The sequence below is a fragment of the Glossina fuscipes genome, unplaced genomic scaffold (assembly GCF_014805625.2).
Source record: "Glossina fuscipes isolate IAEA_lab_2018 unplaced genomic scaffold, Yale_Gfus_2 0, whole genome shotgun sequence".
Lineage (NCBI taxonomy): Eukaryota > Metazoa > Arthropoda > Insecta > Diptera > Glossinidae > Glossina > Glossina fuscipes.
In genome coordinates this window covers 3893164-3907828 of record NW_023998414.1, presented here as the reverse complement: position 1 = coordinate 3907828, position 14665 = coordinate 3893164, and the positions used below count along the sequence as shown (strand labels likewise).

The window sequence follows — 14665 nt, the reverse complement described above, 5'->3', positions numbered from 1 at the left end:
GTGTGTGTGTGTGTGTGTGTGTGTGTGTGTGTGTGTGTGTGTGTGTGAGTTTTGCCATTTTCCGTCTCAGTCAATATGTCTTCTTGAGTGCAGACTGGCCGAACATATCGATATACTCTACGTTCCCATCACCACCTTAAAATGGAAAACTGCCTCAATTCGTTAGCAAAAGCATTAGAGGTTTTTTAATGATTTCTATGTACATTTTTACTTAAATTAAATAAATTCGTAAATCGAAACTATTTAAAACTATTTAAATTCTTCCTCACTGAGTAGGTCAACTATTTTTTTCTGATTATGTATACAAAAATGTTGGAATATGTTTGTTGGTTACAACAAAGGTATAGCACATAAAACAAAAACAAGGCATAGCATAGAACATGGAAAGGCAGTAATGCCCTATACCCGAAATTTATAAACCTCAAGGATTGTCAAGCCTCTTGAATAAAAAACCATTTTTTTATTCCTTATGAAAAACAAAGGTGTTCTCAGTTTATGTGGGACTGCAGAGGTGTTCTTCCGCCAAATTTTGCCAATTTGAAGTCGATCTCTGCGTTTTGCGGCCGGGAGAATATTTACAACAGACATTAGATAGATAGAGAAACGGACATGCTTGATTCGATTTACAATTTTGTGCTGATCAAGAGTATATATACTTTGTGGGGTCTCTGAAGCTGCAAGCTAGCTTCTCGCCGTTTCAAACATTTTGGCCAAATGAACACTACTAAAAATGATGATTCGAATCGAACCACTTTTTCGAGCACTTTTCGTATAGCGCCTTACTTTGAAGAGTTGTTACATGCATAACATGCATGCAGACGAAGTAATAATAAAATCTAATTTTAATCCGCTAAATGAAATGTCCACGAATGAATGAATGTCTTAAATTGCCAAAAATATAGCGGAGCTTCTTACCCATATTTAATAGATAAGCGAAGAAAACATGACGTTTACCCGAGGTTGTACACCATGTATTTTAATTAATTGTATCTTCCAGTCAGTAAGATTAATATCATTTTTTTTTTTTTTTTTTGGTAAGCGTAACACAAATAATTACATAAATTCTCATCACGATTACCTCTCGTCATCCTTAATGTTGTAACAAACAAATTAAATTTAATCGAATTCCGCCAAACAATCAGCTGAAGATTAAATTCTATGAATTTATATGTAAATAAGAGAAGAAGAAGAAGAAGAAGAAGACGAAGAAAATTGTTTTCACGCTAAAATAAATTTTAAATACCCATTGCCTGGATCCGTTTTTAACTATTTACTTTAAATATACAAAATTAACAAAGTAACACAAATGTACAAACAACAACGCGGTACGATATAATAGACTTTGCAGGAAGCATGCTTGCAAGTAAATCCTATTCATTACTAACGCTGAAGCAAAAGCATCAAGCCTTTGACTTGGATAATGGCCTTCGTATTCCAAATGCCAGGGCATAGGCTTCACCGTCATCGGATCATGCCTGATATGCCAAAAGTATCTCAATTTTTATGCATAGAAATAAAGAAACGCATTATAAAAATTATATTTAATTTTGGCAAAATCGTTACACACGTCACAATTTTAAAATACTTTCTTAAATCGCTAATGCTATCTGTTCTTCTTATAAAAGCGTAATTGAAGAGTAACTGAACTCTGCAGACTTCTCTAGGCGTTTGATAAAAATGCAATCCCAATAAGATAACCAACATCAACAAGACACGAATAATAGTACAATCGAGGCATGGCGAAGATTTGCATTTTTGACGGCGCCAAGAAAGCTACACTCACTACAGGAACGAAAGAATTGAAGAGTTGTTGTGTCCAGCCAGCGCGATATAACCGCATTGTCTCGTGTTCCTAATTAGATTCATATGCAAAAGAAAGAGCTGGAGCTTACTAATTGCAAGATTTGTTGTATATGACACTCGTCTGCGGCAGCACGTTATAATTCATCGGAAATTGCGAGGAACTCTTTAAATTTCGATAAGCCACTTTCACGAAAGTTCAAAAGTTAAGTTCGAGTTACTTCACTGGAACAGTACAGCAACATAACAGTACATTTATTTTGGCCATTAAAAGCTAAACACTTTTTAGACAATCTCTTATAATTCACTAAATCTTTTAATGCCTCTCTATGATTGCAAGCGTGGCGTCTCTGTGAAAACTCGCTTTCCCCTCTTTTTATTCCATTTGGCAAATTATGGGAATAAAGTTGTCAGTAGGAAGATAAAAAAGAAAAATCCCCAACAACATTGACATAAAAGTCAAATTAATTCCTTACTTGTAACGTAAGAAACACGTGTCAGATTAGAAAAGTGGACGATTGTCAAACGGCGTATTAAGCAAGATAGAACACAAATAGAACGTAAAAGCAAAATGCAATAAGTGCTTTAATATTTGTTTATTTTACTAATTCACATATTTACTTCGATTGTATTTATATCGATCAAGAAGGGGGTGTGGCGTTTAGTAGACGATATGAAAATTGTTAAAAAGTATAGGGAAAGTGTGGACAAGCGCAAGATAACTTCTAACGTCTACGAATACCTCCGCTGTGCTATATTAGGCACAAAAGACATTTTATGTTGACACAAACTCTACATCGGAGATACATTCGGCCAAAACGTCTCCTAAATTAAGTAAATCGCTTAAGAGATCCTGTTCTTTTAAAAGGAAAAGATATTACCAGAGGCCAAAATATCAGTCGAGAAAAGAGCAAGTGTTGTTAATTTTACTTCTTACAGAGGCAATCCACTCTAAGGTATATAAAGTTTGAGGAGTTGTCACACATTTCATGTTATCCTTATTTTTCCAATCGGTACTTTTGTGGGATTCTTGGCTAACTAACACTATTGCATCGCTGAATGGCGCTACAAAAAACGTAATGATCAATATGAACGAAGAGTATTTGACAGGCACATCCTGTTGATCTTGATTTGGCCTTAAGTTCGCTATTGTCGCTAAAAAGAATTTTATTAAATTGTTTTATAGCCTAGGGGTCGGTGGCATTGTCCAAAAATTCCATAAAACGATAATAAATTTTACAAAAAATATAATATGGGGGTAAATAAACTTTACAGTGTATATATATATATATCCTCGAATACAGTATCCACACTACGTGCACTATAATTTGCAAATGAAGGTCGTAAATATTACGATTTTTAGAAAAAATGGATTTACATTACTCTTAATAATAATTCATGCATTATTACTCATTCGTTGTTATTGGCGTTTCAATAACGAAATTTTTAGACATGTATATGCACAAAAGTCTAGGGCTTAGTAACTTATGCCAAATAAGCGAATAACTCACATAAACAAAAAAAAAAAATCATATTATTATATAAACAAAAAAAAAAAAAAATTCATTCCTTTCTGGCTGACATCTACGTGCTTCTCACCGAAAAAGCCCGGTATATCTCTATCGATTTATTTGATGTCAATGGCGTTATTTCTTTGTTTTTCTCTTTTTTTTTTGTTTTTTTTTTTTTTTGTTTTGTTTTTTGCTACAATACAATTCATGTCATTGATTTCAAATTGACATTTAATGATTTTTATCTCGACCCGTCTTTTGTTCTTCGCTCATATATAAAGTTTACTATAGCAACTATAAACAAAAACATAAAAATGAATGATCAAATAAAAAAGTTTATAACAAACCGTAGGATATTTTTAGCAAAAAAAGGAAATAAAAAAAAAAAACAAATGCGATAAAATTATCATGATATTAGATTAAATGCTTAACTGACTTGGTGTGCCCATTACTCATCGTTTGTAAAGATTGCAATCATTAAACATGCGTTTGCCTATATAAACTGAATTAAAAAGCTCATTATAAGAGGAATGAATAGACGAAAAACGAACTTATAAGGCTTACAATAAGTTTAAGTATAATAATTTAATAAACGGTTCGAATCCCTGTGTTTAGGCTAAATGTAAAAGCAATCCTTGCGATGATTATGAAGCTTTATCCCTTCACGCTGTAGCTACCAGGCTTTTGAGCCACTTATAATTTAAATATTAATAATGCAAACGATTTTACATGAATGTATAAGTATAAAGAGATGTGTAGACTCAAAAATTTAAATATGCTTTAAAAGCCTAGATGGTTTTCGAAAATTTAGCATATTCGAAACCAAGGGATTCGAGGGAAGGTTTCGAAAGATGACAGAGTCGCATTTTATGCAATGATGAAAGCATGAACAAGAATCCAATAAGTGAAGGGTCTGCTCCTCGCAGAACGAGCATATCCGTGGCTATATTTTTGTCTACATAATTTGGCCAGTGCTGTTAATATATTTCAAAGGCATTTAATTAATTAATTTGAAAATATCAATCGTATTGATGATGATAGTTTTGTTCAATAATAATTGTTGAATTTCTTTATATATGTGGCTATAAGTGAAATGTTGTTATGTGCAACGGATATGAAAATCGTGCAAAATCTCAAAATTATAATTGTTGATTGAAGAATATCATAGACCATTTTAACTTTGCAAAGAAATTGTATAGATTCCTATCTATTTAGGCTATTACGAATATACGACTGTCACTTCAACCAAATTAAAGCTTATGTAGCACAACATTTCAAGTTATTACGCAATAATTTCCTTGCCACTAGGATTTTTCAATAATAGACTGCAAATCGTGCAGTCAATCAGAAAGAGATATAATAACTTGGAGAGCATAAAAAAAAAAAAATTTCTAATATAACAGGAAACTTAAAACTATGCAGAAATCAATGCTGTTGCCTGACATAGAATCATCATTCTAATCATCATTATCATTATGACAAAAATCATCGTACACTTCGATGTTTGAAAGCAAATTTCAAATTGAAAAATCTTTATTTCAAACTTTTTTGCTTTTATTGCTACACACATTTTAGTGAAAATTATTTTTGCTTTCACCGCTGCCTTTACTCTTTTTCCTTGTTTATGTACTCATGTACTCACTTCCTATCACGGCATATAAGAAGTTCACAATTCACTTTAATTAAAAATGAGCATCTAAAAACGCGATAATCTACAACTATATATGTAATGTATATATGCTTACCAGTTCAAAAACATTTGATAGTTAAATCAATTTATTGCATGATATTTAATAATTTGTGCAACATAATTGTGTACCATAGTTGAGAAACATTTGATAGTTTAACTCAATTTATTGCATGATATTATTTAATAATTGATGCAACATAATTAATTCTCTCTAAAAGCGATACGACTTGTCTAGATAATAAAAATATATATGCATCGGACAGATAAGAAAATAGCCAAAGAGTAAGACACATAAGTATACGTTCTTTTATGTATTCTCCAGTTAAGAAATTAACTGGGGTTTAACTTAATTTAAAAGCTCTTCCAAACCGGAATATGTTAGTGTAGAGATTACCTTTTTTTATTTTGTTTAATGTGACCAATCACTCAGGGACTTCCTGCTATGTGCGTAGCAGGGTGACGATTAAAAAGAGGTGAGAAAAGTGGGTATGTACCCATATGCTAGGCCTTTACCAGACATTTGACACTTGAACCCTAGAATACCTATAGTGCTAGGAGTGATCGGGAACGCGCTGGTGTTTTGATCAAGAAATTAAAAGTTTGAAATGAGATTCTCAATGCTAGCTGCGAATTTGCATCACGAGTTATGCGACCATATCTTTGACAGATGCAGCAAAGGCGGTAGGCTCTAGATCTAAATATTCAAAAAAAGAGAATGCAGAAGAGTATTCGGACAAGTGATATGGTCACGAAATTAAAAAAAAAAAAATTATTATAATAAATAAGACGTTTTCTAAACATTTCATAGCTTGTCTAGCGCGCAGCGAAATGCAAAATTTTTCTACGCATCGGCTTACTTTATATGTAAGCACGGCTATGTTACGTGAAAAGGGAATAATCACGATCGAATTGTGTTCCTGAATGTAGAGGTAACACTTATAAACACACAAATCAGAGATTGCATAGAGTGTTTATTCCTGGCAGCTCGTCCGTCTGTCCGCTACTTCCTGCCCGTCTTGACGTTACCAAATTATTCTTACATAAATTTTAAAAATTAAATTTCCATTTAAATGTTCAATTAAAATAAATTCCTTCTACAAGACAGATCATTGTCATTTTCGAAATCGATTTCAGCAGAACTGTCCGTCTCTCTACACTTAATATTTGATCACAACCTAGGAGGTCGTAATTTCGAAATATTTTAATAGAGTTGGAACAACTGGAAGGCCTTGGCCCTTTTGAATGCTGTACAACTACCTACGAACTGTATAACTACCTACGTAAAAGCGACTTTTTTTTTTTTTTTGATACCCGTACCATGCGAACTGTCTTCTAAGCCTTCTTATATTATCAAAGTCTAGTTTTGAATATTGTAATGGAATTATTCCGCATCTCTTTCGTATCTCTTTGTAGTATCCGCCTTCGACTAATTAGGAGTCAACACAACAAACAAATCATACTGCCGTACTTATACGAGCGTCGAGGCGACTAGATCTCCGCGGTCGTCAGCAGCAGTGCCTAGCAAGAAAGATATGCGCAAACAAAGTCGTGAGCACTTTAACCATTTAATTCTTATAGTAAATGACAGTTTGTATATTTTTTTTGTTGAGAAAGTTTCCCGAACTAGAACTCTATTGCTGACCCGATCGTTAGTAATAGTGCCTAGTTAGAAAGATATACGCATACAAAGTCGTGAGCACTTTAACCATTTAGTTCTTGTAGTGTAAATGATGTTTTATACTTTTGAATCAATTTTCAATTAGTATTATTGCTATAGTAAAGCAGAGAGCTACGTGTTCGCGTGTATGTTGTACAAAAAAACATTTATAAAAATCTAAATTTGAGTAAAAATAATTGTTAATTCGCTACTTTTGTCATTTTCATCCATCAATGAGTTTTCGCATAACATTGCCGCAAATATAATACAATTATATGCAGGCAGTCGAAATGTGATACATTGTTGAGCGGGTCATAAAAGTGGTGAAAAAGTAGATAGTAAATGCGCTGAGTTTATTGTACTTTGTGTAAACACATCACAGTACTTCGTTTGTATCAGCGCACGATAGTATTTTTTAGTAGAATTCGTCCAGAATGACGACTTAATATATCAACTAACTGCATTAAATTTTGAATTATGTGAATTCATTTTTCGTAACACATTTAATAATATTCTGTAATTTTATTATACGAAAAAAAATCAATTACTTTTATCAACAGGATGTTTAAATGTATTCCGAAAGTAATCGTAAAGGCAAAAGACAGAGTTTGAATATCGCAGGCGGTTCTTCTTCTTTTGTCTTCCATTTTCATATGAAAACAAACAGATTTATAAAAACCTTAAAAATATGAAAATATTTGTTTAAAAAGGCAAAAACAAAAAACTCTCTTTCATAACTTAACATAATAAAATTAAAACTTTTCATAAACACTTGTTATATACATAACAATTATACATATATGTATATATATATATATATATATATATATATATATAATATTTATATGTATATTGCCTAAAAGATTTCATAGCGAAAGGGAAATATAATAAGTTTTGCGTTATGCAGAAAAGCGATTATGAAAAAAATATTCAAAAATTGCTTTTGGCATTCGTTCATAATGTAATTAGAAAACTTGAGTATGGGAAAACAAACAACTAAAATAAACACATAACTTGTTGAAGCGTACGCAAACGCTCACGTACATGTGGACACGGGGAACTAAAGATGTTTTTTAAACAACTTCACCGTATCACATATATGTTAGAGGGCATGAAATTGATCCAAGTCGAGATTCTGAAAGAGAAGAAGTATACATTGACTATTTCGTATATATTTATACCCTACACACCCTACAGGGTATATTAAGTTAGTGCGGGCGTATAGGGCAGCCTTTACTATAACGATCGATTCAGAATCATAATCTGAATTGATCTAAGCCGATGTCTGTCCATGTACACTTTTGTTCAAGCTACAGCTCGCAATTCTTCAGATATTTTCATGAAATTTAGTACAGTCACGTGTTTTGACCCAAAAACGAACGCTATTGAAAATGGTTAGGATCCCTCCACATTGCAAAAAATTGCAATTTACAAAATATTGCTATGAAAACTTTGCACCGGCAGCGGCGATTTTTGAACCCCCTCTCATATTACGAAAACTGAAAAAAGGTATAATATTTCAATTTTTCACGATGCAAATTATATCATAATAGTAATTTCATACAAACTTTGGACCATCTCCGCCTATTTCTGGATCCTACCTTGTTCAAGGATTAAACTCGTATTTACTCGCATTTACATTACGTTGCGTTTTGAATCCACTTTCCCATAAATACGCCCATTAAAAATATGACATTATAGAGAAGCAAGATATAATTTTTATGTTCTATAATAAAAATAAGAATTGTGTTAGACAATGTGATGTAGGGTATTGATGGTCGGCTTTGCCCGACTATAATGTGCTTACTTGCTTCAGTTTAATTTTTTTCAATTATTTTTCTAACGAATTTTGGCAACTTGTAAAAATTAAATTACCGTCTCAGTTAATCTTAGATGTTGATCCACAAACTAAAAAAAAAAAAAAAAGCGAGGAGCAATTTTTTACCCCCAACATTTGGCTTTTATTTCATCTCCTCTTAATACATAGCTATTAAAGCCACTTGCAATTTAGTAATCAAGACACTTTATCTAAAAAATATATATATATATATATATATATAATATATATATGTTTTCACCGAGAAAGTCTATGTATGTATATAGTGCAGTAAAGAGAAAGTGTGCAGTTTTGCACATTTGCAGTTAGTCACGGTGTCAAAATGACTGCTTTTCGTCCTTCTAACGAATCTTGTTACAATGTTAGGCTCGCAATCTAACAGCACATTGCTACGTTGCATTGTGCACATACAACATCAAGAAGTGCCGTTAACCATTATGTAGATCGCGCATATCCAAGAATAGATTTGCAATATTGCGCCACCACCTCCGATTCGAAGAGAAGTGCAGAGAACGTGATAAGTTTGCGGCATTTCGACCAACAAAACACTACCACTTGCAAGACTATCCCCCCTAGACCGACTGTGACAATTAATGATCGACTAGTTCTCTCTCCTGGAAGAATAGCACCGGTACATACATCATTACTGAACTAAATACTAAACTCAAATCTTTTGGATATGCAGGACGCCAGTAATAACTATCCCCCCACATACAAGCAGCAACGAAATTTAGGACAAAAATTCGTTAAACGTGTGTGCATTCAACTGCAGAACAGTAGCCACAAAATCACATTTAGTAATTACTTTACGACTTTAAGTTTATTGAAAATGCTGTCGACGGGAAAGAAGAGATGCGCCAACAGCGAGCAGTGAGAAGCAATATATTTCGCTTCAGAAATAATATCACGTTAGTCGACTACATGCCAATAAAAAGAGAAAAATTTTATTACCATTACACATGTAGATGTAGAAATTGAGGTTAATAATGGAAAGAAATCTCCCATCAAAAAAAGGACAAGTTAATGTTCGTTGTAGAATCAAATGATCCAATAAATGTCCAATTGTCTTAGTTTATAATTCAGTTGACGTATGTGCAATAGTAGCGAAAATCATTTAGCTAAATAGGTATTCAACGTAAATCGCAAGCTAACGTCCAATGCAAACTGCAACGCAAGCTATTCGTACAGAGTTTAGCGTTACAGAGCGTGGTAGCACCAAACATATCGCGCCGTAGTATCCGATGCTTAAGTAAGTGCACTATTGCAAGCTTAAATGAAGTGCTTGGCCACACATCCACCGGCGTAGGAGTTGAGTTAAGGTAGCAAACATTACTGCTTTTAACTAAAAGCGACGAAAATGTATGCACCGCTCATTAGGTGCACATTGCTCATTTGCTCATTTTCGCAAAAATGAGCAAATTTCATTTATAAAGAGACAAATGATAACATTTAAGTACTCCCATGACTCTGGATGAGAAGAATTTGAAGGTCATTCATTACTCGTTCATGGAAACATGTGCACGGATTAGGGTGAAGATTACGTTATCTATGCTATAGAGTTACTTTAAATTCCCAAAAATTCTTTCACCAAAGATAAAGTAATTTTTAATTTAGCTTCTTAGAGCTGCATTGTGATTAGAGTACGACAGGTCATTCAATCGTTTCCTATAGCGAATTCAAATTGAAACTGAAATTGAAAGGAGGTTTATCTGTCTTTTTTCCTTTCCCAAAATAAATTCTAATTTCCAACGGAACTACAGAAGCAATTTATACCATATTCCAGAATAGTCGATTGATTGAAGTGATTATCGCGTAACGTTTCCGTATTCCGTGGCGATTAGCGTCTATCAAAGTAGCTGTTTAATCGAGAACAAAAATAATTTTCTTAACATGATTTTCCTGGTATTGCGATTTATTTCAAAAACAAGCGAGCGCTTTCAACTTAATCATTAAATATAATATAAAAATCGAACACATTAATATTTTCATAGCTCCCCCTGATCTTAGCTTACTTTCGTTTAGATGATTAGGAAATGAAAAAAAAAAAAAAAAAAGGGGAGGCTGCCAAAAGACCGACCAAACCGGTCAAAAAATTAAATAAGCAGAAATGTAAAGTAAATTAACGTTGATCGGCACTTGAAATTCGAAAGTGAGAGAATTTGCTACGCATACCGTTAATTAAAGAAGCAATAGAAGCCTGTAGACAAATGAATGTGCAGCCTAATAATAAATAAGCGGAGAAACAAAATAAAAGTCAGTTCGAGAAGCATACACTTTACTCTATATATATATATATATACTATGCAATTTGTTTTTCAATAAAAAGGACATGGAATTTAAAAAAATCTATATTTTGCAGATGCAAATTTGTACTACAGGTCTAGATTATTCGAATGCTTTCGAAGGTCACTTTGTTTACAAGAAAATGTTGTTTTTAAAACTCTTTACACATTTCATATATATGTTTTGAAAATATTGCTCAACACGTAAAAGCTCTTAATATGTCATAACGTTGATGTAAACGCAAGCAATAACAATAAATTGCAAATGAAATAGAAAAAATTGCGAGAAAAACGAGTAAGAACTAAACACAAAAAAAAGTTTCTAAATCCAAGAAAACATTTTATCATCTTTGTATGGTGTACACTGTTTTCTTATTTTTTTTTTTTTTTTTTGTTATGTATTTTGTATTTTTTATGGTCAAAATATGTTATACAGAATACGCTTGAAATTGAGTCATCGTATGAGCAAACGAAATGAACAAACAGTGTCAAAGTTTTTGATGGCCATCAGCGTAGGGCTCGTTTCGCGCGCATAAAGCATCGGTATAAGACGCAGCTGCTTCTCATTGTATGAAGTGACATCGATCGTTTTCATTATAATGAACCCTGGAATCAAACTTACGATTGATTTTTCTTATTGAGGACTATGCTCTATGCAGAAGAATCTATCCAGAAGAATTTAAAATAAATTAATTACGGTATAATGACGATCAGACGTCAAAATTATTCTGAATCAATTGTCTGTCCGTCTTCCTTCTAGACATCTATCCGTGTATTTTTGTTTTCCATTGAGATATTTTGACGAAATTATGTACATTGACGTGTTCTTAACTGAAGGACAATCGCTAATGAAAATCAATTGCTTAGGAGCATTTTTACGACCCTTCTTTGAAAAAAAAAACCCCTTACATGAAGAAAATTTGCAATTTGAAGAAATTGTCAACAAAAATCGCACAGTAATCGTATTAAGGTATACTTAACTGTTGTGAAAATTTTCGATCAAATGAATCAATTATATATATAACCCCCTCGAACAGTAGCATTTTATAGAGCAGAAATATCGGATTTTTTATATTTTGTGTATATCGGCCTAAAATAACTGTTGCACCAAATAGATTTATTTTTTTTAAACCCACCTGATATAAGAATTATCATCATGAAGCAGCAGACCTTTATATGGAAACGAAATGTAATTTTTAGTACTTTATGAACAATGTAGATGAGAAAAATTATATATTTTTTGAAATATTTTTATTGAAAATGAAAGTTGAATTCGCCAACATGAAAATCTCAAATTACAAGTACGAATTGTGGGCATGTACTTTGGCTCGTAAACGAAAAAGTCTAGTACTGTCCGATTGCTTGAAATAATTTCATCAAATTGGCTTCAGCTTTATAAGGGACCTTAGGTCTTTTGTTATGTTATCTTTTGCAATCATCCATACATATATCGTGCAATGTACGTATGTATATATGCAGATAAAACCTTCTAAAGTATTGTGTTCTAAAAGAACTGTCTCTGATTAAACGAGAAGAAGTCACGCGGTGTTTTTTGATTCCAGTGAAATATGAAATTTATTTCATTGTATTCCAAGAATGTTGTTTAAATGTACGCTCAAGTCAGAAAATTTAAAAAATTAACCAAGCCAAGACCCTGCTGTAACGTACGCTGTTCTATATATAGTCTTACTGCAATGTGTGCCTACTCACGCGTTGCAACAACAAGTTCTTTTTGGGTAATTCTCACTTACCTCATTCATTCGCTTTTTTCGACAATGTATACATACACATATGTTTCCTTAATTGTAATGTTTTGTTTCGTGAGAAGAGAGAGCCATTAATTGGATAAAATTAATTATCATTCATTATTTGTTTTATTTAAAACTCTTGACACAAGTCTTCGTGATCGACCAAACAATATGATATATTAAGTTTACCAGCAGTCAGTTCAAAGCTCTAACGATGATTTCTCAACACGACTCTACAAGAAAGTTTTCTTATGTGTGTGTTTCATTTCGTTTCATTCTCTTGAGATTGTATTCGCAGCTTTGCAGAACTTTATTCGAAATATCTGTAATGTATATTGTAAAGGTGAGAGTGTTTTTGGTCCATCTTACAGTCGAACATTTTAAATAAATTAACTATAATAATCTATATATATGTATATATATATATATATATATATATATATATATATACATATATATATATATTATCAGTTATTTGCAAAAATTTTCATCAGCCACTTCTATAGGCGACAATGATAAAGAAATAAGAAATGACAGAGTACATAATAGTTGAATCCGATGGTTTTGAATTTGGAAGTTCTGCCACACTCAGCGTACTCACAAGACCTGGTGCCTCCTAAAAATCGCTTCTTTAGATCGGTGCAGCATGGCTTGGCTGGCCCGCGGATCCACAAAATTGAAGAAGTGAGAAAATGGATGGCTGGATCGATCGCTGCCAAATCAATATAACTTCTTTCGACATAATATCGCCATGTTGCCAAAAATATTGCGAAATATTATAGACGACGATGAAAACTATTTTGATTAATATACATTGTACAAATTTTTCTCAATAAATGCCTTTTTGAAGTGAAAAAGTGATGAAAAGCTTTACAAACACCTGACGAAAAAATCGGAATTAATTCCCAGTCCCAAATTATAAAAATGACTATTGTAAATACATTATGTCTTATGGCATATATAGCGTAGACGTCACATAGACGGAAAGGCACACATAGAGACAAACCAATTAAGAACGTTTTTATGCAGTGAACGTCTGAACGTGAAATGAAATCTAAATATCTATGAAATCTAAAATATCCGACACAATGAATGTGAAAGGTTTACTTCTCTCTGTTTTGCTTCCTAATACTTCTCGATCAGGTTATTTCTTTAATTAATGATAGATAAGTCAAAAACGAAATAAGCGAATCACTTCAACTTCAAATATGCAAGGAAATCTTTTACTTTATTTTTTAAATTGGTTTTTGGCTTTTTTTTTTTTAATTTACTAACACCCACGAAAAGTCATATAATCGTAATAAAAAATAACGAAAGTATTTAATAATAAAACAGATAATCTAACACATGTATAATCAGTCGTTTTATTTAATTAAAAACTAACTAACATATATTTAATTAAATTTAATATTAATGCAGAACAAAGGAAATGATATAAAAAAAAATTTACATCACTCATACGCCTAAATGCTGCATTCATTATTTGTGGTTTTGAAGAGAACTCAGCACTACGTAACTTTTATAACTACATGTTACTCATACGTCTGTATGCTGGATTGTTTGTTATAGTGTTGCTTTCTGGGAGATTAAGAGATAAGAAATTTTTAGATGAACAATAATTTTTATGCTGATTTACTTATTTACTAAACATGCATTCAACTAAAAAACGCAGAAATATTTAGATGAATGGTTAGAAGGCTTTGAAAACATTTCAACTCAAGTAGTTTACGACGCTTATATAAATGCATATATTTACTTTAGTAATAAATAAAAACAAAGCAAAAACAATTAAATGTATTACCTGTTTGTTAGATTGCAAACGATGCGTAACTCGATATAAATAAATTGATTTCTTTTTTCAATTTTTTACACAAAAAAATATTTTAAGTCGTTCCAAAGTCCAATAATTTTTAAGAAACATTTATTTGATTGAAAATTTAGAAAATATATTATTACTGTTTACTGCAAAATAAATTGTTTTGGTTAATTATTTAATTATTTTAAATAATGACATTAATTATATTCATAATTTATATATTTATCCTTGTATATAAGCATTTGTTCTATTAAGTAAACGCATATATTTCGATTAGTTTATACACATATAAAATTATATACGCATTTAACTTAATATGAGTTT

At 32.0% G+C, this 14665-nt stretch overlaps 1 protein-coding gene across 1 annotated transcript in view; it reads right to left on the bottom strand.

Moving 5' to 3' along the window:
* LOC119639498 overlaps positions 1–14365 on the bottom strand; it is a 153914-nt gene extending 139549 nt beyond the window's left edge. Inside the window, exon 1 of the mRNA XM_038036911.1 lies at positions 14327–14365. The gene's annotated coding sequence lies outside the window, so the exon portion shown is untranslated. The remainder of the gene's footprint in view (positions 1–14326) is intronic.
* Positions 14366–14665: the final 300 nt, after the last annotated feature.